Here is a 26,263-nt window from a genome sequence, read left to right on the forward strand (position 1 = left end):
TGCCTTCTTCTCAGACCTCCTCTGGTTTCAGTTGTCACATCTATAATCAGAAGAGATCATGCAGCACATGCCGTCTCAAATCTTGTCAGCTGGGGAACAGGGGGATCTTTCAAGAGCAGGAATTAGTTAGGCCCAACTTTGCCACTTCACCAGCAATGCAAATGTCTGTTACACAAAGGCTTTTTAGGAAGAAACCTGACATGATAATGACTGTCTATCCAAAACAACATCTTATGACCAAATATTATGAAATAATATCAGATTAAACACAGAAATAATAGCAGAAGTTGCTGGGGCAGATTCCTTCTTTGCTTTCATGTGACTATCTAATCTGACCTGACCTGCCAAGTTGCTTGAAAAGATGTTAGTGTGTGAGCTTGGGACATCAGTATTACAGCACCTCTCTGTATTTGCTAGCATGAGAACAGAAAGGAAATCATGTACCAGAAGGAGATTGATGGTAATGTAATGTAATTCACTGCTATGGCTCTTTAGAGACACAATTCACAGTAATGATCTTGTCTAAATTTTGAGAAGATTAAATCTAGGAAACCTTTAGGATCTAGATAGGGTTTTTTATTATTCTGAGAAACAAATACCTCCTCTTTGTGGGAGCTGTCTGACTTCATCACATCTGACAAGGAAAGAGAGTACCTGACCTTCTTTGTAAGACACCTAAAGCAGAGATTATCCTTAATTATCCTCAATATTTGTCCTATAAATTGTCCTGTGGCAGTCAGAGACATGCCCTGGCTTTGGGAGTGGAGTGCCCTGGAGGCCCACTTCCCTGGGGTGGCCCTGGGAGGCACTGTGTGCCTGTGCCAGCTGACTGAGAGGCACCACAGGGTTAAAATCCTTCCTCTGCTTCCCCCTTCTTTCCAGAGATTAGTAAGCAAGTTGCTGAGCTTTACCACAAATAACCTGTTACCTTCACCTGAGGTCTTGCTCCAGGTGCTGCTGCTCCCGTCAAGAACAGGGCAGGAGAGGGGCCTGACCTTTGCTCTTGTGTGCCAGCAGGGAAGAGGGATGGGTTCTGTGCCCTCACCCAAGGTCCAGGCTTCATGGGTGGGGAGGGAGGCAGTGCTAGATTTTCTCCAATTATCCCTTGCCTAGGTGGAGAGTCCAAGTTGCAACTGACAAATCAGCCACCCCAGACACCACCCTCCTTCCTGAAGCTCTCACAAAGTGTGATTAATTGCATGATAAGGCTAGAGAATGGGTTGCGAGTGATCAATAGCTTTGTGCAGGGGTTAACTGTGTGCCTGTGACCTTGGCACGGTCCAGTGCTGCTCATGCTCTCCAGCTGCCACAGACACATGAACTCCAAGACTCTGCTGGCAGCAAGACAGGGCCTCTTGAGATCTGTAAACCTTTTGACGTGGTGTTATAAGTAACTGTAACTTGCTTTGCTTTCTGAGGTTGTGGTAGGTTTAGAGTAGAATTGTTTTCATATGGCACCACCACACAACCACACTTGGTGCCCAGCATGGATGTCAGGCAGGGGACGGCAACAAGAAGCAAATGTGTGACCATGATCTAATGAGTTGTAATCATCACAGTGATATCATATTGACACTGATGATTAAGATTATGAAAATAGGCAGATTTGTTATCTTAAAAGGTATTTAAATCACTAGAGTTTGGCTTGACACATTTAATTTCTTTTGAAGTAATGTTTTTCCTTATTGTAGAACTGTCCTGACAACACATCTGTCTTCTCATACTTACATGGATATTATGCAAATGTCCTCTCCAAAACTATCATGAAAGCATCCTCCCTTTCATGCCTAGAAATCAACCCTGTCCTGATGGAGCAGAAAGTCCCATTCTGCAGAGCCAAGGAACAAGTTTTATTATAAGTTTACGTAACTTGAAATATGAAAGGCCCCTGAAATTTGCAGTGTGTAAAACTTCACAACATTATAAACCATCCAGACTTCAGCATAGAGAACCATTTATCCATGTCATATGACTCCATAAAGCCAGGAAACAATGCACATCTCTTCAGCCTTTCATTAACTTATTGGTCAATATAATGAGTTTCATAAGAAACAAAATATCCCATCATCACCCAGGAAGAGGTATTTTAGATCAGATGTAAGACACAAATTTAATCAGAATTTACTGACTTCCCTCTGCAAGTAGAGCTGTCTGGTAGGGAAGGGGTTTCCTTACAGAGCAGCTCCACCTAAATTCAACTGAAGTCTGTATAGTCTTGAAACATTCAAGTTGTCCTCTTCAGGCCTAGAAACCAAAATCCAGCTGACAGCCTTCAGTTAAAGGATAAGCTTTCAAGGGTAGTGGGAATTCCTTTATGAAGTAACCACGTGCCCTGCAGCATGAGGTAATCTTACTAGGCTGCTCAATTTTTATTAATGTCCAGTGAACTATGTATACCAAATTCCACTGGTTTCTTTCTGAGGAATTTATTGAACAATTTCCCCAAAGTTTGCTAAAATCTGCTAAATGGGTAATGGTAATTGTAATAAACTCCTCTTTTACCTGTCTAATTTATTTTGCAGATTGTCTCGACATGCAAGGTGTCATGTAGTCCACTTCTGCAAGGCCAGCTAGAAATTGCCTCAGGCTTTAATTATTGGGAAGGAAGTAGAAATAGGAACTCTTGAAAAAAATGAGAAACGCATTTTATGCTTTCAGGTGCTCTGGGACAAACAGATGAGTTTGAGATCAGGGTCTCACCTTTTCAAGTAGACACAACATATAACTTAAGTGGCAATATTATTTACAGTGAATAAATACAACCCACTAGTATATGCAAGAAAAAAGCAGAGACCCAAGAAAGGTGAATTCTTGTAGTGCAGACAAAGTGCAAGGGATCCCAGGACTCTGACGTATTCATTCAAGTGACCAATTCAATCAGTCCTAATACAGCACTTTGTTATCACTGCTTCCCACAAAATAATACTGCCACTTCCATACCACCCTGCTGAGCAGCCCTTGGAAACCAGCTGTGCCAACACCATGGGTTCAAAAGTAGATGTCCCACAGGGTGACCACTGCCTGTGAGAACCCACCTCCTCTGTGGCCCCTTGATCCACTGCCTCAGTGGATGCCAGAGGACAAGTTGTGTCCCTCAGTAGTGCAGATCTACCCATCCTTGTCCTTCTGCTTCAAACTAATCCAACGCAAAGGAGAATGTGAGAGTCCTTGTGAGCTGTTATCTGGGGACAGGGACCAAAGCCTGAGCTCTCCTCTGTGTGAGCTAACTCCTGGGTCAAACCCCAGGACACAGGCCCTTCGGATCAGCTCGATGTGCGTGCGCTGGCAAAGCATCATGGATGCTTAGGCAACTGTTATCAGATCTCTGTTTATAAATACAAGATTTTGAATTTGGCTTGAGTGCTTAAGCTTACTAGCAGGCAGGCTTCCCCCCCAACAAAAGCACAATAACAACTAGAACGAACAATCACTGTTTCACCTCTCCCACATTAGCTATTAATAATGTTAATTTACTTCCTTTGAGAGATACCATATGGTCCCCTTCCTGATCCCTCTACAGGCATAAGAAAAAACTAAGGAAATTAGAGAGACTCCATAACACTGATGGCCACATCCAATGTCTTATCAGGCTTCCTGTTGTTGGGAGTATTGTTTTCCTTTAAAGATTAATATTTACAATGGTTACTTAGTTATCTTAGTTCATTTGGTGACCATTAAAGATTCCAGCCCTGAGTGCGATGAATGAACCTCCTTTTATTTGTCCTTGATGACTTATTTGTCTTGTGCCTCGTCTGGCTGAAAATCAAGGAAAATAATTACTGGGTTGGGCTTTTACTGCAATTTCATATGAGGGCTCAAAGTGCATGTTTCTCTTTGTTTTAGAGTGGGAGCCCTTACCTGATGTTTCTGCTGATGTATGCATATTTAAGAATATATGGTTTCAGATTAGAAACGAAGTTAAAATATGTATTTTCACCTATTTTTCTTAAGCTGCATGCCTGTACTCCTTGGGGGAGAAAAAGAGACTATTTCACATTTAATCCTGTACATTACAACTGGATGTACAGCAGCCATAAAGGGTCACCAAAGGGGTCTTTGTTGGGACAGAAAAGGCAGCATGTGGCTGTCCACAGGCTAAAGGAACAATAACCCAGTCAGAGCCTGTCCATAGCTTTTCCCTGTGCATCAGCTGAAGTTCAAGGGATTTCTCTGAAAGTACTAACGACACAATCATTTTTCTCCTGTATTTTTTAATAAAAGCCCAAAGGCAAAGCAGGAAGCTGTTGCTCAGTGTGACACATATGGGGATCTCAATCCAGCTGCCAGCTTCCAGAGCTACAGAGACATTTCTAGGCATGACGGATTTTGAAGCCACCTTGAGTTGTCTTTGTTCCTACTAAAGAGGAGTGCAAAAACTCCCTTATACTCACAGGGGTACTAGATCCAGCCCAGTTCTCTGGAAAACACAGCCAGAGGAAAACATGGTCTATAGTATGAATTGTTCTAACTCTGTGCCCTGTGCAGCATTACTGCAGGAGTGAATGTCAGTGCATGAGCATGCCCTGTTTTTTCCCCTCATCTTGGACTAGAGGCACACCTTGCCCTCCCTGGATGTGGAAGCTCCTACCAGCTCATCCTCAGCTTCCCTTAAAATAGATTCATTTCCATCTTTGTGAGCAGAGCCCCTGCAAGTACATTTCTGGTGGTATTCTCCATGCTGGCCACCTCTCCATGCATCCTTCCTACCCCAGCCCATCGGTGTTTTCTTGAGTAAAGTCCTCTGGACAACAAAGGCCAGGATTCAGCCAGGTCTGTTTATGATGTGTTAATTATTTTGCAGCATGAACTGCCAGACCCCCACGAGTGAGCCAGTTCTCAGGCACAGTTGGCTCCTAGAGAAAGGATAATTTATAACCATGACACTTCCAAGGTCTCTCTCTTTTTCTCTCCTTCCCCTTCATAGTCCTTGCTCTCATCCCAACTGGTGAACATGGGACAGACCACCCCAGCATTTGCAGGGGGAGGCTGCTTTTCTGGTTTCCTAGCATAATGCTGTCTCATCCTGAAACTGCATATTTGGTGCACTTTTATTTGAACTCATTTGCAAAATGACAGATGTTTCTGATACGATAAGAAACGTGGCCCAGAGGCGCTGCAGAGCTGCTTGTGCTCCTCACCTGAATCACAAATGAGATAATGCTTTCTTATCTGTTAAAAAACACGAGCAACTGCACATATAAATAACACATCACTAAGTGCCAGCTGTTTGTGCCAATGACATTTTTCTTAAAAGAACAGCTCCCCCCGTCATCTGCTTTCTCTCTTGCAGGAAATCTGGAGCTCTTTTGCAAGCACAGCAGAAAATATATTTTTTTTTCTTTTTTAAGCCGCAGTTACTTTAAAATAATTCCATGTGAGCAAAAAACAGCTTTTATGACTCAGGTACTTTTTTTTCTTTTTTTTTTTCGGTACTTCCTTGTCCTTTTTCTGCATCTCTCTCTGAACTGAAGGAAAAAAGTATCAGTGCTGCTTTCTGTCTCTTGGCAAATCATTCTTGCAGACCTTGCTGGCTTTCCATGATTTCAGGGCTTCTGTTCTGAATGGAATGGAAGAAAGTTACTTAGTGTTTAATTTTTTATTTTCTGATTTTGAAAATGTGAAAGAGAACAGGAAATCACTTTTCCTAAGGTTTGTAAAAGGTTTTTTGGTAGCTTGAATTTAGATTGAGGGTAGAACCACCTCTAGAACCTCTGACATAGAAGCAAGCAGGCCTGCTCACTCAGTAACCTTTACTGTTAATTCTTGCAGACAACAGAACTTAAAAATCCTACCAAGTGAAGTTGTTCTGGTAATTGATCTATTCGATGTTTTATTAGGATAAAACTGAGAAACACTTTTCAGCATTTTGCCAGCTCAGGCAGGGATGTATTTCTGTTACAAATGACCTTCTGGGAGAACTTGACTGCAGGGACATGATTCATTGGCAGCCTGCTGGTGACAGCCTTGTTTCTATTGTTCTAAAACTCTGGTTTCACATTTCTCCTCTTAGATAAGCTGCAAACATTAACTACACAGTGAGCTACAAATAAAGTGTGATGTAAGAATTAAGCCCATTATCTGATTGGCAGTGCAGGGCTACTCTTCCAGGTTAAGGGTTTGAGCAGAGGTTTTGTTTGGGGTTTTTTTAAAGCAAAACTTTGGCTTCTTACATTACTGAAAGCATTGTCCTCCCAAAAGATAAAATATTCCTTTGGAAGCTGCAGTGTGTATATATAGTGTGAGCTATAAATAGTCCGGAGCTAGTTCTGCACAGTACCAGTGTGCAGAGATATTAAGGACAGATTCTGAGTTTTATGGCTACATTGGGGCTGCTGAGAAAAAACAGTCTGAAATGGTGACTTTTAAATTTTATTCAGTATGTTTAGATTCACACCAAGATAAGAATCTTGCTGGGACTTTTATATGTGTTTTAAGGAATAAAGGAGTTTGGTGGCCTCAGTTTAATCTTCATTTGAGTTGGAGGTTACATATCAATTTCTGGTATTCTTATTTAGGACTAATACCGAGGCAAATGAATTCACTCTTACATGAGGAATGGCTTGATTATCATTCTAGCTGAAAAATAGGTCTTTATACTCCCACAGCTCAGCTGCTGTGAGTGGATGTGCATAAGGACTGAGAAATGGTTGCTATTCAGCTCCTTCTGATGTTAGGATGACTTTCAGCAATTGAATGATTTATGATAATGTTGATATTCATGCAGGCTATTTTACTGCCAGGATAAAGACCACAATGTCTGATGAGTTTCTTTTTTTGAAGGGATATGGTGGTTATAGGCTGACATTGGAAGCAAATTCTCTGGCTGAAGCAGTGTCTTCCCTGCTGCAGTGGGGTGGAGGCTGCGGGCAAGGGGGCAAGAACAAAAGTACCTGTTTATAATGGATTATTGACCATGTATTATCTCTTCTGCTGTAAAATCTTAACAGGACAAAGCATAATAATGTTATTAAGGGCATATGAGGCAGGGTCAATGCCAGGGTATTAACCTTACTTAGCAAATTTGTGATAAATATAATAGATCTCATGTTTCCACAAGAACTTTTACAGCAGCTTCTGATCATGCATTAAAACTCACTGCCCTCTGTTGCATATTTCTTAGATTTGAACAGCAAGAAGAAGGGTTGTATGTGCTGTTGGCTTGTGCCTTTTAACATCTGTACAGTTTTGAGGCATCATTCTGGGTTCCTAAATCTTTTTTTCTGTATGTCAGGTACACTTGAAAGAATGAGTTAGGCCATCCATACAGAGATGCCTGGTAGAGGAGGCTCCTGGGCCTCAGTGGTACATGATGGATCCCCATGGAGCACTTTGGGGTTCAGTCCTATGGCAATTTGCTGTGCAGTGGATTGCAGGATTCAGTGGAGCAGCTTTCGTTCATGCTAGTGAATTCCTGGTGACTTGTGGAGTGTTTGTTGAGGTCTGTGGTGATCTTACACATCATAATTGAAGTTGTGTAGTTTCCTTCCTAGGATGATCCATTCTGTAAGACTTAATGCATCAGACTTCCCGGTCAGTTTTACTGGCCCGTTTATTTAACAGACTTCTTAATCACTTCTGGAGTAGCACTTTACTCCTGCTTGCACTTATCCTCCTATATGCTGTCCTGGCTGCTCTCAGAGGCTGTAGAAAGGGGGCAGGAGAGACAAGAACAACTTCTTTTGTGTATTCTTCTCAGCTCATGACTCACTGCACAGGGACCCTGGAAATGGGCCATGCTGAAGTGCACTGCAGGCAGGGCCCGTTGCAAACCCTGGGAAACATCTCAGATCTGCCTTCATGTGCTCTAGTGCCTGCTAGAAAAAAACAAAGGACTGCAAGGACCCCAAAATCTCTTCATGCCTCTTACACTTCTGTGCCTCCTTCTGTCCTTGTTATGTATATGCAGCTGGGACAGCTGAGAACAGGGATCTTTCTACAGATACACTGATGTTCCCAGTCCAGAGACATGTAAATATGAAAATTAGTAAAGCCCAAGGACTAAAAGCACACCAGTGCAGTTCACTCAAATCCCACTGCTGTGAGCTCCTTTCATACCCAAGGAAAGTCTCCACTGCTCTTCCCAAGTGGTGACTGAGCCCATCCAATAACCTCTGCCATCCTCCTGAGATCAGCTCTGGCTGTGCCTGTCTCTGTCTATATGGTCAAACCTGTCTCTTACTTCCTCTGCAGAGATGCACTTCATGATACAACAGGAGCTGGCCAGATATAATCCCAGCCTTCCTCTTCAGTTCTGCACCCTCAGGTGGTAAATATCTTTACTTGTGTCGTTCCACTGACCTTTTATATTGGTCGTTCTTCTTGTTAGCAATAACCCTAGAGCTCAGACTTACAGGTGAGCACCTTCTACTCCTTAGTCTTAGCTCTGGTGCTGACTGTGGAAACATCTCCCCCTGTCTTCAGCTGGTTCCAGGTAGAGAAGGGAGTTTCTGACAGGCATAGCTCTGTTATTTATCTGGGCTGGTCTGAGTATTTTCCCAAAGAATTTGTGAAATACTCTGAATGATCAAAGGCACAAGCATGTGATTCCAGGTCACTGGAGAACAAGCTATTTAAAAAGCACTAAAAAAAGAAAAACTGAAAGACTATCTGGCTCTAGAAAGCAGTTAATTTAGAGAAGTGTCCATGTCATGAGTGAATGTCTTGTCATAAGGCAATTTTGCAGTATTCCTCAGGGCTAGTGTAGGTCCCACTTTTGTGTGTGACACATGGATAGTGCCACACTGAATGTAAATGTGTTCACATACAGTTCAAATACCCTTGGCCTGCAGTCATTTTTTCGGTTTTTTCGTCCCATCTGTTTGATCCTAGCATCACTGGGCTGTTTGGTTGATTCATATAATCTTGTGCACCATCAGTTTCAGCTTCCCTGATCTTGTTCTGGCATCTCTGCCTTTCAGCATCTTCTAAGAAAGCTATTGTAATCCCATGAGCCTCCGCGTTTATAGAATCGTTGTCATTTCTCAGATGCAGATAAAATGTTTCTATCTTTGGGGCTGAAGATTTGGTGTCTCAGATGAAATTGTTTTATCATCATATAATAGAGCTAAGCTTCTTACTTTGAGAATTGGTGGAGTAAGGCTTACTGCTCTCATGGCAATACCTTCTTCCACTTATTTTCCATGTCTCTCCTTCCTGCTGGGCTGGTTTAGGGAATAATACTCTAATGAAGGGCAAGAAGAAACAAACTCTGCTGAATTATTCCCTTTGCACTCTTTTTATTTTGAAGAGTTCATCTCCCTTCAAGGACTATGTGGATTTTTCAACTTCACAAATAAGACCTTGTCTAGATCCTTTCCTTTGACAGGTAGAGGATAACACAGGAAGCCCTATGAACTTTCTGACAGTCATTCTCACTCAGAATTACAGATTTTTAGTGAATTCCCTTGCTGCTTTTATAGGATTATTTCACCAACTGTTTTTTCCCCTCTACAGTTTATATGGTTAATGGGCGCACATTCAGAACCAATAAATGAGTAAAATGAGAAAACATGATTATCTTCCTGTAATAAATTGAGCAGAGTGGGTCCCTTAGCATCATTTTGTGTACAGTCCTTGGCCCTGGGAACCTTCCTCAGATGTGCCAGCTCAACTTTCCTCATTTGGCTGTCTGGGAAGGCTGTCAGAGTGGCCAGCAGAGTTCACTTTAGACTTTCTCTTCATCCCTTCCTCTGCAGCTGTTATGTGATTTGCAAGCAAAGTTTCTCTTTCTTCAAAAGTACTTTCATCTTTTGAAAGCCAAGAAACTCCCTCTTCCCTAAATTATTCATGTTTAGGGTAGGTCTTCTGGTACCCTGAGGTCTAAAATACATGTATTGATGATACCTGCTGGAGTCTTGTCTGTGTTGGCAGTGGTAGGAGAGACCTGTGGACCTTAAATTACATGAAGCACTGTGGTTATATGTGTCTTTCAAAGCCAGGCTGGAGATGCAGCTGAACTCCACTCCTTTACCCTTTGACATCCACTTTTTCTGAAAAATATTTTCCAGTGTCATATTTCAATGGATCAATAAAGCATATGGCCTTTTAACTTAAAAAAAAACAAAACCTGAAAGTACCTTTGACAAGATTAAACCCATGACCTTCCAACATTTCCATGTTCTGTTTGGTTTCTTTGGATCAGCAAAAATAGCCCAAATACTAATATTAGCTGAATAGTCTTGTAATCCCAAAGAGAAGAACTTTTCCTGGAAGGAGGAGTCTCTCTCTTAAAAGGGACTTTTGTGTTTTCTTGGATGTTTTACAAATTCTGCACCTGTACATGAGAGCTTCATCCAGATAGGAAATATACACTTCAAAGTGTGCTTCCATACACCCCTGAAACAAGAGTCCCTGTGCATTTTATAAATCAAATGGTTCTCTAATCTGATTATATAAATATCATGTAGCTACAATGGCTGTATTCTAATTAGTTTTTCAGCCATGAACCTTTGATAGTGGCCCTTTTCTTCAAAAGACGGTTTTGTATCTCCTATACTGGTCAATAGATTTTTAGTTGTCAGCCTGTTTACTAAATTCCATCTAGCCCATACATATTACCAATCCTTTTTTAATGTGCATTAACAATGAATATGATTATTCTAATTTTGGAATCTCTTTTGCATTTAACAGTACAGTTTTTCTTTTATGTAGAACACTATTCATAAAGACACATGTTCTAAGCATGAGGTTGGATTAGTTTTTGCAGATCTCAGATCAGTCCAGTGCTCTCTCCTCTCTGGCAAAATTTCTAATTCCCTCCCAGCTGAAGAAAATTCAAATACATACATTTAGAAAGAAGAAAAAAGCAAAATCCAACACCAACCAGGTAATTGCCCACAAACCTTGAAAGCTTTGCCCATCTGAATCCTCCTGGCTGGAATTGGAAATGCCACAGGCAGAGGTATTTCAGGTAAGCTCAACTCAGTAGCAATAATCACACCAGATTCTCTAGTCCATCACTTTGACATCTCCAGGAGTTTTCTATTTCATAATGTCACAAGTGAAGGCAGAAGGTAAACCTGACCTCTGTGCACTCTTGTAAGAACAAAGTGACAACAAAAAACAGGAAGAAAGTGAAAACCATTTGCGGATCAGTAGAGATCCACAACCCTTCTGCAAGTGCAGTGCAGTGACAAACAAGTGATGGGCTTGTGAACATCATTACAGGAATTTCTCCATACTGATGTGCTCTGATGCTCACCAAGTTTCATTCTAACAAAGCATGACTGTTTTCCTCACCTGCACTGCCAGGCTGAGGGGTTTGCCCTCATGCTCGTAGGAGAGAGAAGCCCTGATGTTCGCTTCAGTGGTTGCCTTTCATGCTGAAACATTTTCAGCCTAATCTCTTTTATTGGCAGCATCCAAAGTCAGATGCTTAAACCTCATATGGAGACTGAGTAATTAGAAAAAGGGATTGTATCCAGCTGCCTCATGTACTCACATGTGCCCGAGTGGTGAAAAGTCACAAATGTCTTTCTTCTCTCTCCCTCCTTGACTCATCTTGAATAACTTTATCCCTCTCAAGTGCAGAGGTGGTGTTGTGTCCTTTCAAACACTTTAATAACTGGTTTCCCGTAGTTAATACTCAGTATTACCTGGTTTCCCTTTGACTTGAGATTTACATTTTATATTTTCCCAAGGCAGGTATGAACGCTGGCTGCGCCCAGGTGCTGCTGCTACTGCTAAGCTTCCACTTTACATTCCCCAAATTCCAGCCTGGTCTGTCTAGGCAGACATCGCTTGGCTGTTTAAATTGAAAAACAGTAACGCTGAAATACACTGAGGTTAAAGAAAAAGTCAAACAACTGCTTTAGACTTAGAGTAAGAGAGTACCAGGTGAGAGAGATTTTGTGGGCAGGAAAGCTCAAGGAACTGGTCTTGAATGCAGCAGCAGAGCCACCTCTACAGAGACATGTAGGCTGAATAAGGATGTGATGTGAAAATAGAAGAAGCAGGTAGTTGTAAAATGGCCAATTATTTTAATTCCAGGGAAATTCCAAAGCAGGACTTGCTGTAGCACATCCAAACTGCAAATGTTCTGACAGTTTTAGCAATTCAGTGGTGTTTTCAAGATGTCTTCAAACCACCGTTGATTTTCTGCCTCCCACTGCCCTTTTACCAGCAAGCAAAGATGGCAAAGCAGAGTGGGAAATTAGAATATTACAATGTTCACTACCCACACAGTCTCAATGACCATAAAGAGAAAGACAACCAGACGTGCAGAAAGCCAGCTGTGAGAGTTCAGCTGCCTGCATGCGTGTGTGCAGCAGAGAGGGTGCAGAGCGTGGGGGATGAAATCGTGTCATTGAATAAGGAGTGGTTTGGGCACAGTAATTGTTATATCTGAATGATCGTGACATGCAAGCAAGGAAAACAATGATGTTTTCAGACTCTGCAGAGAAGTAAAATCTTTACTTCTTCCAAGCACGGCTGAACTTTGCAACCAAGAGCTTAATGCCATACCAGGTCAGTTAATAGGATATTATTGTCTCTAACCACAACAGTCAAAAGTTGGAGTTTGCTATCAACTGGCTGAATGACACCCAGAAATTCTTTCCAAACTTACAAACAAGCAAAGAGACATGTTTGAACCTGAACTCCAGGGTAATCACGCCCCTGAGGAGCATAAACAAACATGGCACCAGCTAGAAAATTATTCTTGAGGTGTCACTGTTGACTGATCCAGATGAGAAGTTTCCAAGGTTGGGGTCGCGACCCCGAGGAGCGCTGATGGAAGGGAGGTCATGAGCCCGGAAATGAGGGTGGGAGCCGACAGGCTTGGGAACTGCTGATGCAGGCAGATGAATGGTCACGTCAAAGGGGTCCCCTTGGAATATCCTTTTCCCCTCTCCTGCCTCACAAACAGTAACTGGTGAAGTTTAAAGCTGACGAGACTGGCTGTTTATAGCACACTGCTGGAAATGAGCCCAAGATGATTAGGGAGATGGGAGCAAGGAAAGCTCTTGAGGGAAGGATGTGGGACAAGGAGAAAGGGACGAGAGGCAGGTCTCTGGGAAACATGATCTGCCAAGAAAAATAAGGTTCATCAGTTTCAATGGGAAGAGAACAGAGGCTTTTCAAGGTTGTAGTGAAGTTTTAAAGTCTAACTTGGAAGGTCAAATTCTTCTCCCTTAAGAAGTTTGAGGGATGTTCTTGTGCTCCTTCCCTGTGAGAAGTCCCTGGTGCTGAATTGGATACCTTGGTGTGGAAGTTAATACAAGGTGGGATTAACGTGTGGCCAAAGTAAGGTCTGTAGAGCTAGTATATACACAGAATAAGACAATTACCACTAAGTGAGTCTCCAAATGACCTCCTTTACTGTCCTCGTGTTTCAAAATCTACCAAAGCTAGGCCCTGCATTTATGTGTGTTGAGAGTAAGACACTGTTCTCGAGAGCTTGTGCGGTTTACTTTATAATTCTCATACAATGGAAGAAAGTGGAACAGATCAGCAAATTAATGTAGCTTACATTACTAATTTTGTATCATGTCATTATTAAGAAAAGCATTTTAAGTTTTAGTAATGTCATCTTCTGTGATACCAAACTGGCTTCAATACAAGAGAAGCATCAGCACCATGAAATGGATACCTTGAACAATCCCAGGGCATGGAGGAGACAAGCAATTTTTGGCAATTAGAGGGAGTATAGCAATAGCACAGATTCAAGTCAAGGGTGGGAAATGGGCCTGGAGGGGATAAGCCAACAGAGGCCATAGTTGAAAAGCAAACATTAGGTCTGTGTGGTGCAATACTGATCTGTGGCTACGTGCTGGGTACAACGCAGAGGTAAAGTCAACACCACTATGTGCTATTTATTTAATAGTGTTCTGTTGAGTGGTGTTCACTGACAGGAAGGTTTTTATAACCCTGCAGCTACAGGGTTTCCTGGGTGCTGTCTTTTAGGCTCAAAGATGGCAGGGAAGAGTCCTGCTCAGGACTGAACAAGGTTCTGTAAGCCACAGAGCAAGGCAGAGCCAAGTTGCCTGTCTACCCCAATTGCTACTACAGAGACTGAAATAAATGCTGGAGAGAGAGAGGAGAGGTGAGTGCAATCCTGAGAAGAAGGAGAAGTAGGGTTTCTTGAGCTTTAAATCTACTGGCAGGCCAGACCTAGGGACTTCTGCACAGGGAAACTCTCTGCCTCTGCTTGTTTCTAGCAAGTTAAATACTTTCTAGACCTTTACATGATTAAATGAATTCATGTCAAGTATGTACAACTTCGAAAAGCAGCTAACTGATCAAACAAGTGATGCCTAATCTTACATTCTCTGTTGAGGGCCTTGGGAGCTTTGTTTTTGAAGGCACCTAATTTAGCAGGATGGTCCAGACTGAATCTGCAGGTGAGATTCAGGTAAGGCTTTTACATGCATATATCCTAAGTGCCAGCCATAGAGATTGTTCATAGATGTGCTTCAGGTGTGGCCAGATTAGTGTGGAACCAGTCTATGTATCCTGTTCTGGTGAACCATCATGGACCAGTCTCCACAAGTTTCTTTTCAGGATTTAAACCAAACCTTTGGTTTGTTTGAGAAATTCAAAGTTTTATTTTCATAATTACCTTTAGTTTTGTAGCTGCCCTTAGGGCTATCTGGGATCTACTGAAACATGCTGAAGTATAAATCAAAAGTTTATGTATTTCATGTCAAATGCACAGAAATCAAGTATGAGGTTTCTGCTCCAATCATATGGAAGTTCATTTTAATTTCCAAAGCATACTGTGTTTTGTTGTAAGAAACTGATGAATTCTATTTAATGCTAAGGTCAGAATATATCATTTCAGTCTGGCTGTTTTTTCACATCAAAGCATGTGACTTCAGTTTCCAAAACATTTTTCCCCAAATATCTTTTTCCAGTCTGAAAAATAACCCATGGGAAAATAGTACAAATCTCATCATGATGCTTGAAATTGTCATGGTTTTCACATGTGACTGGTGACCATGCAAAGTAAAGAAAGGGTCTAATGTTACAGGATCTTTATGGTCAGTTTGTGTTGTGATCTAAGTGTTTGGTGTCTTTAGTGTAATAATAATCTAGTCCTATGGCTGACCCAGTCCATCTCTTCAGGTACACCTAATTTCCAGTGTGCTTCAGTCAGTTGGTTTATTTGAGGGTTTTTTTTTTTCCTTGATACCACCTGAAAACATTTTAAGGTATATGTCATCCTCCTTGAAAGGAAATTTTTCAGGGGACTGTCAGGAATTTTTGATTCTCACATGCAATCTGACTACTCCCATTCTTAATTTTTTCCTGTTACTGCTGGTCATAGATTTCATCTCTGTGATGGCACCCTTAAAACAAACTGTTATCAGGTTTATAAGTCAATTGTTGATACATAATGTAAGGGCTCATCCCTGTCCTCGTACTGGAGCTCCTAAATACCAAAGGGAATACTTCCTGAATAAAAAAACAAAAAAAACAACAAAACTTAACTGGTTTCAGCCTATTAGAAATATAAGCCTTCAGAATAAATTCTTTATCCAAAATATAATTCTCCCAATTGAAAGCCAGGCATGATAAAACTCCTGGATTTAAAAAAACAAACAACAAAACAACAAAACCCCAAACAAACAAAAACAAACAACCCCATGAAAACAAATAAACAAATAATGGACTTTTCTTGCTGGAGGCTGTTACAGGGCAGAGCTCTGGAAATAGATCAATTCACTTAATGAAGGGCCTTTGGACTATAAGTTTTCTGTTTGTAGACAGCAGACTCTCTTTGTATTTCTATATTAACAGAGTTTCTCCTAAGGAGCTGTGACCTTTCATCTCATTATGTATGGATCTCTGTATGTGAATGTGACATACAAATTTGTTACCAAGATACTATTTGAAGCAAACATCCTAAGGCCTTCCAAGTTGGCAAGCTGATGCTGATTTCTGAGTCATCCCAGCCTAAAATATTATTTTGTATTTTTGCAACATTTTGGACTGTAGAGGGAACATCAGCCATCTTACCTGACTGATGCTATCTGGTGCTTTCCATTATTTTCCTGATGTATGTCCTAGAGACAGCCACACAGACACACATCAGCCTGGATACAAACAGCACTGCAATTGAATTGGATTCAGTTTACCAGCAAGGTGGATCAGCTCAGTTAACTATAGCAACTTATCTATAGCAGGATAAGGACTTGACAGGTTCTTTCAAGCTTGATGGAATTTGCATCACCTCATGTGTTGTTTTCCTCATCTTCCTTCTCCTTTCTTCTTCCCTGGATATTGCCATCTCTTCCTGGTTTATACAAACACACACTGCTGCTGGCAGCTTTTTCTGCTGTGCTGGTTCAGCGGTGGGACTGGGCAGAGCCGTGGCTGATCCGGGCATGGGCAGCACAGAGACCTTTTGGGAAATGGGCTGGGGGGGCTCCAGCCTGTGCCACAGTGCCTGGGCTCCTGCCAGTCCCTTGTTTCTAATTTGTATAGTAGTGACTACTAGTTAACAACCTGTTAGCTAGTTCTGAGAGTTGTTCTGGAATGAGGCCTTTAGTAATAGGGGATTGATAAATGGCAGGGGATTCACTTCCAGTCCTGCACTCATTCCAAGAATCCTTTAATAGTGCACAATATCTCTTGGTGCTGCATATCTATTTCTGAATTCTAGCTGCAGCTGAGCCTTTCTTTTTTTGTCATGCCAGAGTTGCTGAGATTGTTTCATTTGTCAGGCGAGTATGTTCAAAGAAGAAATACTAAAATATATTGAATAAAAATATATTTAAAGTATTTCTACCCTATCTAAAATATGATTTCTCAAGGTCTTGCAGAGTGTCTGCAACTTAGCCAGCTGCAATATTAATTAAAAAGTGCCAGAGCCCTGTAACTTTCATATAATTAATGAATTGTAGATACCACTCTCAGTACAAATAATTAGCAGGATTTATACTGCATTCTCTTCATGAAGAATGAGTCACTTCTCCCACACTCAAAGCATGCAGAAATTCTCAGGGAAAATGTAGCTGAGTACATTTAATTATTGTAATTTCATTTAGCTATTTTTGGATGACAATGTCATCGTAAATGAAATCTAGGACATTTCATACCTTCATGCCAGGAAGCTATCCTTGCAAACGGAGGACATGACAGTTATAAATTAGTATAAGTGATGAAAATTATTTCCATGGACATGAATTTTTTGTAAAGCAAAAGTTGACTGAGTAGTACCTCCCTTTTATTTTCCAGCAATCCAAAAGTGAAACTCTTAAACACATTTACAAGGAGAGGAGCTGACCTTCAGGAACTCACATGATTTCCAGCAACATCCCATACACAGAATTGAGATAATGAAAGCAATAAAAAAAAACTTGCCATTGCAAGTCTCCTGAGGCTGCCAGGTGTTATCTCTGCGTAGCCGTGCTCCCACATGTATGACAACATTCTCGTGTTCCAAGAATTTATATCACTGAATAATTCGGAGAAGTTACACTCCTGAATTTTGTGTGTGGTAGATGATACTGTGGTGACTTTGGAAACTCACAATGATTGTATCCAGTTGAAAAAAAATGTACACAACCCCTTGTGTAGCTAGCTTTTACTAGCAAAGTAAATAAGTAAACTTGGGGTAAATAATAGTGTAACACAGGTAACAAATTTAGGAGGATCAGAAAAGTAGGCTCTAGGAAAGGAAGGGTCTGCATGGGCTGAGATCCTTGCTCAGCTACAATGAAATAGGTCAGTTCCTCCAGCCTGAGGTATTCCAGCTGCCTCATCTTGTCCTTCGTGTCTCTGAGCCAGGTTCCGTGTCCTGAGCTGTGTGTGCCCTTTCTGGGTACCTATGAAAGCACTATGGAAGAGTTTGTGCGGCTCAGTCTTTTGCTGTCTTGCTAATATGGTTAAAGGAGAGTTCAGAAACTATGAATAGAATCATTATTCAAATTTGGTCCAAAAGTTTGTATTTTCTCAACTGTGTCTTTTCAGAGAAGAGAACTGAGCTAAGTTGGAATAAAAACAATTGAGGGATTTTTGGAAGGGAGTAGGTTGCACAGGGAAAGCAATGTGTTGCAAGTGGGTAGATCCAGCCTGTGGGTACCATATATTTTGAAATCCTTGTGGTCTGGATAGTGACCAGCTAGATTTTTCAGACTAAGGCTTCCAGCTCCACCCCACTGAGGAAAGATTTCCTGTTGCTGTGGAGCCCAAAAAGTGCCTGAGCACCCTGAAGTCCCTCTGTCACCTATCAACATAAATACAATTAATACACTTTTGCAGCAGTGTGTTTGCAAGAGAACTGGAGATCACTGCTGTCATACCCTGCTTTTCTGCAGGCTGCTGTCTTAATACATTTCTATATCATGAAATTTCACCAAGATCCATGTTTGAAGTGCAGATTTTCTCCAGACATATTGTGGGAGCTGATGAGCTCTGCAGAGGCACGAGCCTGGCCTGTGCGAAAGTGTCAGCATTGACTGCTGGATGCAAAGTGGGATCTGAAGTACAGGGGCCTGGAAGGCAGAAACTTCATATTATGTGGCCTTTCTGTTCTTATAACTAGGATATTATTACGGTTGAGCTCTTTCTTTCATACTACACTCCTGTGATGACTCCCAAACATACTCCTTCAGAGATGATCTGCAGCCAGTTATCCAGATAATGAAGAAGGGCAGAGAGAGGGAGGGGGAAGATTTCCCACAGCTAATGTAAAACACATGCCAGTGAGACAGTAACTAATCAGTGTGCTCATCATTTAACATGCAGAAAGTGCATCTCCTTAGAGCCACAGATAACCTGGGGCTCCGGGAAGCTGTAAGCAGGTGAGAGTCTCTGTCCTGGCTCTGACACAGCCAAAGCTGTAAGGAAAAGACAGAACAGGCCAATCCATGGCTCAGGTAATCCATCTATGGATAATCAAACACTGTGTCTGACTGTTTCCACCAGTCTGACACGATGAAATTCCTGTCATTTACGTTAATATTTTTCCTTCTTCTAATTAGTAACTGGACTTGGGGCACACCTTAAGATCAGCTGAGCTATATAATGTAATATATAATGTAGCTTTTTTACATAAAGTATAGGAAGTGGAAAGATTGTACAAAACTGCAGAGTGCATGGCAATACAGCTCAGTCATCTTTTGAAGATTACTTGACTTCAGTGAAAAAGGCTTATCTTCCTCTGGATAGAGACATTCTTCTGCTGTGACATAAACTCACATTTTGTCTTTTATCTCCTTTATTTTTTTCTGGGGAAAATATAGAGAGAAAGATAAAATACCCTCTGGTGACCCCTACACCTCCAGACTCCTTATTGCCTCGTGTCTTTTGTGACAGGTAACTTTCTAATGAGTGTTGCTGGAGGAGTTTCACAGTTCTTGTTAAAATGATTTGTTGGCTTTAGGACTTCCAATTTGCAAGATGGAATCCCCTACCATTGAGGAGATGCAGACCCTTCAAGTGGCATCTAGCATTACCTTCAGGATCAGCCCCTTGCTGCTTCATCCAGCACTGTTGATACCAGTGGAAGTCTTACCCTGGATTTCAAACCTCATTCAGCCTGAGGACGGTGGTCCTTTCATCCTTTGGGCAGTTAAGATGCTTATGACCATCCATAGGGTCTGCACACACTGTGATGGAGGGTGGGCTTCATGCCACACATGGTGGGAGCTTTGCCCTGAAGTACTGACAGTCTCAAGTTTAGATGTGGTGCAATGAGTGGGAGTAATAAGTAAAAGTCAGGAATAGGCACAGCAAAGGTCATGGCAGTGAGACCAAGGCTGCTGTGATTTGGCAGGTGAATATCCTGATGGCTGCACTGATTAAACAGTGAGTCACCAGCTGCAGGCTGGAAGGAAGAAGTGGGACATGCAAAGGATGTGGCTGTGGGGAGACCTGGAGAGCAAACATTAGGAGGACAGTTCATGCCCAGAGGATTAGAATAGCTTGTCCACTAGCTTAATTGTTTTTGGCATTTAAAACACTGGGTAAATCACTGACAAGAATGCCCGAAAGAACAATGTTGCATCAGTTATCTTCCTGATCATTTGACTGGGTTGATTTTTATTTATACTAGACAAAATAGGGTTATTTGTGATGTTTCATCTTTAGTCTGAATGTCTTTAATTTGGACATCCATTTAATTTGTAAGTTTTCCATGTGATGCCAGTGAGACTGTTGGATTGTAGTCATGACCTATAACCAAACATCTCTCTTGCTCCATGTTGCTGACCACAGCTTTGGTTATGAAATGGGAAAGAATGTTAAAATCTAGAATATTTTTCTCTGTTGATTTTGTTTATTTTTATTTTTAATGGTTTGATCAGACAATGAAAAGTGTCAGTGATGCCAGTTGCAAGTCTTTAGGTATAAGTTTGCCTTTCAGCCATTGTGTGGGAGTTATTATTAGCTTTTAAAAACTGACAGCTGTGAATTTTTAGTTCCTTTTTCTTAATAATCTCTGTGAAAATACGGCTTTACATAAGAGGCTGCTGTATGAAAATGTAAAACCATGGCCAGGTTGGGATGCTGACATCTTTTTTATGTGTTGCTAACTTTTACAGAGAGCAGCAGCAACAAGCTGAGCAAAGGCTCATCAGAAGCATCAAACAGAAGCATTGCTTCTTCTGTTTCCCTTGAATTCCTTTTCATCAGTCCAGTGACTACACGAGTCCTGATGACACATTTCTGGGTCACATGTGCCAGAAGGATGGGCTATATGGAGACACATGGCATGGAAACTATTTTAGCTTGAGACCAGTTATGTGTACAGGTTTCACCCATGATGTAAATGTGTATATTCCTCACATGGACTTTATTAATAGCACAAGATTGAGACAACAAGAGCCAGCTACATTGCTCCATATGTAAGTAAAGCAACAGAAATACAATCTTTCTTGCTCCTTATTGTATCCTATTGTATTAAAACTGCAAATGGCTTATTAGAATCACAGAACGGCTTGGATTGGAAGGGAACTTAAAGGTCATCCAGTTCCATGCCCCTGCCATGGTCAGAGACAGCTTCCACTATCCCAGGTTGCTCCAGACCCTATCCAACCTGGCCTTGAACACTTCCAGGAATGGGGTATCCACAGCTGCTCTAGGTAATCAGTTACCAGGCCCTCACCACCCTCAGAGAAAAGAATTTATTCCTAATATCTAATCTAAAGCTCTCCTTTTTCAGTTTATTACCCTATAAGGCAGCTTAGACCAGCACAGGCCCATTAGGAAATGCAGAGCAGCACATGTCAGAGCACAGATTACCCAAGGCCAGCTAGGGGGCTGCAGGAGAGAAGCAAAGGCAGGGGGGTGCAGCATCCACAGCTGGAGAAAGAATAGGAGGCCCAGATGAGTATTTAGAGCCAGACTCCTGCATGACCAAACTGAATGCTTGTTTTGTTTTTGATCCAGTGGAAACTTTGCAATGGAAGAGTTAGATAGTTTTCTTCCTTGGCTCTGCCATCAAAGAGGTGCTGCTGCCATTCCCAGCCAACTTTCTCACATTCAGTGGGATCTAGATTTCTCTCTGCAGGATATTGCTCTGGTTAGGAGATCAGAGGGAAAAATGCTGGAATTATAGGTTCTCTATATTTGGAATTTTTCAGGTTCATTAGTCACTTCCGCTGCAATTCTTTCAGCTAGTGATAGTAGCAAGCTGCTGTCCTGGTACGTGGATTAAATAGAGTTGGAGTCACAAACTGGATTGGTCAAAGATTGCATATCCAGTCCTCTGGGTTCCCACTAACAGGAAAAATTGAAAAATGTGTCTAGAGAAACTTGATCCAAGTATTCATGTCCCTCAGACACTGAATAAAACCACCTGGATGGAAAGAGCTTTCATTAATGACCCTCTTGTGTTAATCACAGCAAATTAATTTAATATTCAGCGACATGAAATATGGAAAGGTTAACCCAGTTTGATATCTGTGATGAGTATGAACTAAACTCAAAACTCCAAAATAATCATAGCCTGGGCTATGTTTTAAGTTCTTATTTATAGCTATAGAAAGGGATACTCTGACATGCTTCAGAGATGTGGTGAGTCCAGATGAAAACAGACATCAGGTGCTGACTATTGAGTAACTCAGGGTAATTTAAAAATGAGAGCTATTTTACAACACAGGAGGATAGACTTTTTCTGCTAATTAAATTATTACACAAGTTATGTAATAATTCACACATTTTCATTTAACAAACAAGTAGAAGTTCTTGTAAGGTAGAGGCCAGGGTCTTCAAACCATCCTAAGAAGAAGAGTGGTCTCCTATTCAACACCTTTTATATGAATGGGGCATCCAGATAGTGTATTCCTAAATGCCAGCAAGGAAAGGAATACCAGCAGTCTGGTAGAGATAACAATTTGGAATTTGGATCAGAATTTCTCTCCCCAACTCTGTATCTAACATGCATTTTGACCCTGGTAACTTTCTGGTTTTCAAGCCTCAGTTTAACCATGTATTTAGACAGATAAACCAAAATGTATCCTGTGAGAATACTGTAAAAGTTAGAGGCTTTGGAGGGTAGAAATGCTGAGTATAGTATTATTTGAGCTGTATTTTCACAGGTTCACTCTAAAAAGAAAGTATGTATCATATGTGAAATTCAAAACATTCCTCCATGTCCTCAGGTTAAAATGATGGACATAAATGAAAAAAAACTGTATTTAAGTGCTAAGCAGGATGGAGCAATAGGACTACTGCATTTCCATTTGCACTGCAAGTAAAGAATTCATCATAAATGTGCTAGGCCTGCATGGTTTTCTATCACATTTATGAGAATGATTTACCTCCTGTAATCAAAGTTAGCCACATTAGTGGCTAAGAATATTTACTAAGCTGTAGAGAAGAAATCAGTTTTAAATTCTACTGATTTCTTTTCATCTGTCTCAATTAAACACTCTACATTAAATTCCTGAAATTTTTATGCTGCTGCTTGTAATGGGTCAGAAATGTCAGAGTATCCTTGAAGTGGAGCACTCTTCTTCAAGGCACTCTGCATAGCTTAATTAGCACATTTATTTCTTTCCCTGTGCCATTTCTAAGGGCTTTCATTATGTCAGATGCTTCCAGTTATTAGAAATCAGAGCCAGAAGTCAACTGATCTCTTAAGCTAAATGTAATTTAATGCAACAGTTATCTAAGCAGTTTGCAAAGCCCCTCTGGGGAGTGTATGTGCAGGGATGCTCCAGGATGCACATTCCTACAGACTCTGTGCAGCACAGCACGGGACCTGATCCTTTAATGGCCCAAAGTCATCACTATGGCAATTTCTTTTACTCTGCTTTAGCAAGAAATCAAGCAAACGAGCTTTAGAACTGTCAAAAAATTAGATGTTTGCTTTGTTGGTGTGTATTTGGTGTTTTTTTTCTCAAACAGGCAGTGAGGGACCTTGCCAATATCTTCAAGTAGCTTTGTTGTCTGGAAGCCCCAGCCCTGGCTGTGTAATTGCCATAGCTGGGCAGTGAGGGAAACAATCCTTATTTTAAGTCCTGGAGCAAGATCATCTCTCAGAGTCTCTGGCTGAATATTTTTAATCCAAGATATCTGACTAAGCAGAACTAGTTCTGATTCTGGCTAACAATATGCCATTAATATACAAGTGCTCTAAAATGTTTGCCTTTGAATTATGAGACTCTGACCCCGAGATATCAGAAATCATTCCAATTAGACTAAATACACATAATTCACATAGTTCAGAATATGGTGAGGTCTCTTACCAGCCCTTTTCTGATCATAGCCATCATGTGAATGACAGCATGTGCATGTCACACTGGGATTTTCCACTTGGCCTTTGTTCAGTACCAATCTGATAATGGGATGAAAAGTGGACTTGAGGAATGCAGTTCAAAGGACTTGCACTATTGAACCTGTGTACCAAGGCTGGCTATATGGTTCATAGTAACAATCTGTGACGATATCATAAACTGGAGACAGCCCTTGCAGGGCCACGAAACAGAAGATATATAGCCCACAGGTGGGACAGTGAGGAGGAGGAGCCAGGAAAGGGCCACTTAGGTAGTCGAAGGCAGCCAAAGGATGCTATAAGAAACAACAGTCATGGCAATACTGATCTGACAACAGTTTCTTCCTCTGCTTCCCTGTGGAGGTGTTGCTAAGTTAAAATTCTCAGTTTGGTTATCTCTGCTCTTGAAAAGATTGTGGTTACATTTTTAAAGACCTGATGCCAAAATTGCTCCCAAATTCTGAAATGCAAAAGAAGTAAGCAATCACATAAGTAAAAAATCTATCTAGATTTCTGGATCTTATTATATTAGGAAGTATGAAAGTGCTGATACAATGTAATGTACAATAAAATTGTTCCTGGTTTATTGTCATATTTCATGCAGACACCGAAATACAGAAACTTTCTGAAGAGCAGTCTTATGTCTTATGTGGTATCTGTTGGTATATTTTACCCTACAGGTTAACAGTGCAGTAAAACATTACTGCTGGCTGACATCTTATTAAAAAAACAAACTACCTTCTTCAAAAAAATTTTTCATTCCCCATCTGGGATGCCACAGACTAACCTTTTTTCTTAAGGCGAACTTGATAGCCACATGTATTAATTCAGATTCAAAGACACCTGATCACTCTCTGTCTGTATTGTCTGCTCACAGTGGTTTTCCTTTTATCAGATCCCACTGTACATGCTGCAGAGCCCTCAAAGGTACTGTGGTTTTAAATGCTCAGCTTTTTATTGAGAAAATCAGTGCAGGTGAATGAACAGTGTGAGTAGAGTGACAGCCAACGAGGCTGGGATGTACTGCAGTATCTCGGGAAGGAGCAGCCAGATCTGGGATGCAGCACAGTGGGTGGTAGAGTCTCATTGTTCCTATAATACTTCTTGAGACTTATGTATTGTGATTTGTAAGGGTATTCCTACTTTAGCCAGCAGGCTGATCAAGAAAAAAACAATTGTAGGTGATGCACATTTTTTCATTTAGGGACAAAATGCTGTGCAATTCTGAGTATGTCTTTCTTAATAATCTGGTTGTTCACATTTCACATATGCTGCTCTTGAACTGCCTATAGCAATATGCAACACTCCTCAGCTTGCCTGAGTTTGGGGATTTCAAAGGCCTTCTTGGCTCCAATGAAGGAGAAGAAGGGCATTGTATGGACTTTCCGTAAGGTTGAACTCCATGCAGAAAGTGCAGAGAACAACTTGTTCCATTGCCTTCGTTTAATATGTTGACAAACCAAGGCTTAGACAAGGCAAGTGTTTTGACCTAGTTTACCCAGAAAGCAATAAGGAAGTAAGCTAGAAATACCAAGGAAATTACCCAGGGATTTCTCCAACAAGGCAATAAAGTACAAACGAGTATTTTTGCTATGAACTGTGTGCAGTACCCTCCACCTCTGTTGGCTTTGCACAGAGCTGACTTTGTCACTTAGTGCTTTTTGGAACAAACAGTTTTTAAAATGCCCCTTTTGATGAGTCTAAGCAGAGGAAAGGTAATTGCTCACGTGCTGTGAGTGCTTCAGATGGGCTCTGGATGCTGTCTCAGGTAGCACATGACCTGACACGCTGAGCCAGTGAAGGGTGGGTGCGGCTCTGCCAGGGGTGCCTGGGCTTGTTGGGAGGATTGTTGCCATTCCTACCCACTTCTCTCTCTGTGGTCTCTCTGAAACAACACGGGGTATTAGCAATGGTTGTGTGATGCAATTAATTTAGGGGGGAAAACTCCTTCATAAAGTGTGTGATGCTATTCTCTTTGGGACAAGACTAAGTGGAGAGATAGGCTGGTGAGCTGAAAATTCAGTGGGACAGTCATCCATCCCGCAACCAAAGCTTCAAGCAAATCTTCCACTGATAGGTCTGACCTATGTGCAAAAGCTCAGACACTGTAGCAGCCTGCAGTGCCCTGGGCTGGCTGTGCACAGGCTACAGGGTTGGCATGGCAACACCAGCTTCCAGTGGGTGTAGGAGCATCCCTGAATCACAGCTCTACCTGCCATCCCATTGCACCTCCCAAGTGCTGAGGGGGGAGTGTCATGGGAGCCAGCAAAAGGCTTTCTCTCCCAAAAATAACTACTGAGAATAGGGAATACTTATCTGACAGGGCCTGCTATTGAAAAACGGATCTTGGTTCATATAAGCAGGAAAAAGACATTGAGGCTTATTTGTATTTCTGCCCCTGAGCACAAAGGGGTTGGAAAGCAGGCGGATCCCACCGATTGTGTGCTCCTCCTGTTTGGAGATGTAATCGGCGTCCACATACTGTGCCACAGCCTTTCCTCATCTCTAGGGGTTGGGTTGGGGCTGGGAATGATGTGTGGGGATAGACCACCTCCAGTGCAGAGGTGAAGATTCCAGCATCAGGGTGGAGGAGGGCTGGTC

The 26,263-nt window shown here is 41.5% G+C and overlaps 1 long non-coding RNA gene across 6 annotated transcripts in view; it reads left to right on the top strand.

Annotated features, from left to right (window-relative positions):
- Positions 1 to 3,820: 3,820 nt before the first annotated feature.
- The window catches only part of LOC131582357 (uncharacterized), a 58,454-nt gene continuing 36,011 nt past the window's right edge, over positions 3,821 to 26,263 (top strand). For all 6 annotated transcript variants that reach the window (XR_009278320.1, XR_009278319.1, XR_009278321.1 and 3 more), the window contains exon 1: positions 3,821 to 5,403. This is a non-coding gene — a long non-coding RNA (uncharacterized LOC131582357). The remainder of the gene's footprint in view (positions 5,404 to 26,263) is intronic.

This window comes from Poecile atricapillus, chromosome 9 (genome assembly GCF_030490865.1).
Source record: "Poecile atricapillus isolate bPoeAtr1 chromosome 9, bPoeAtr1.hap1, whole genome shotgun sequence".
Taxonomy (NCBI): Eukaryota; Metazoa; Chordata; class Aves; order Passeriformes; family Paridae; genus Poecile; species Poecile atricapillus.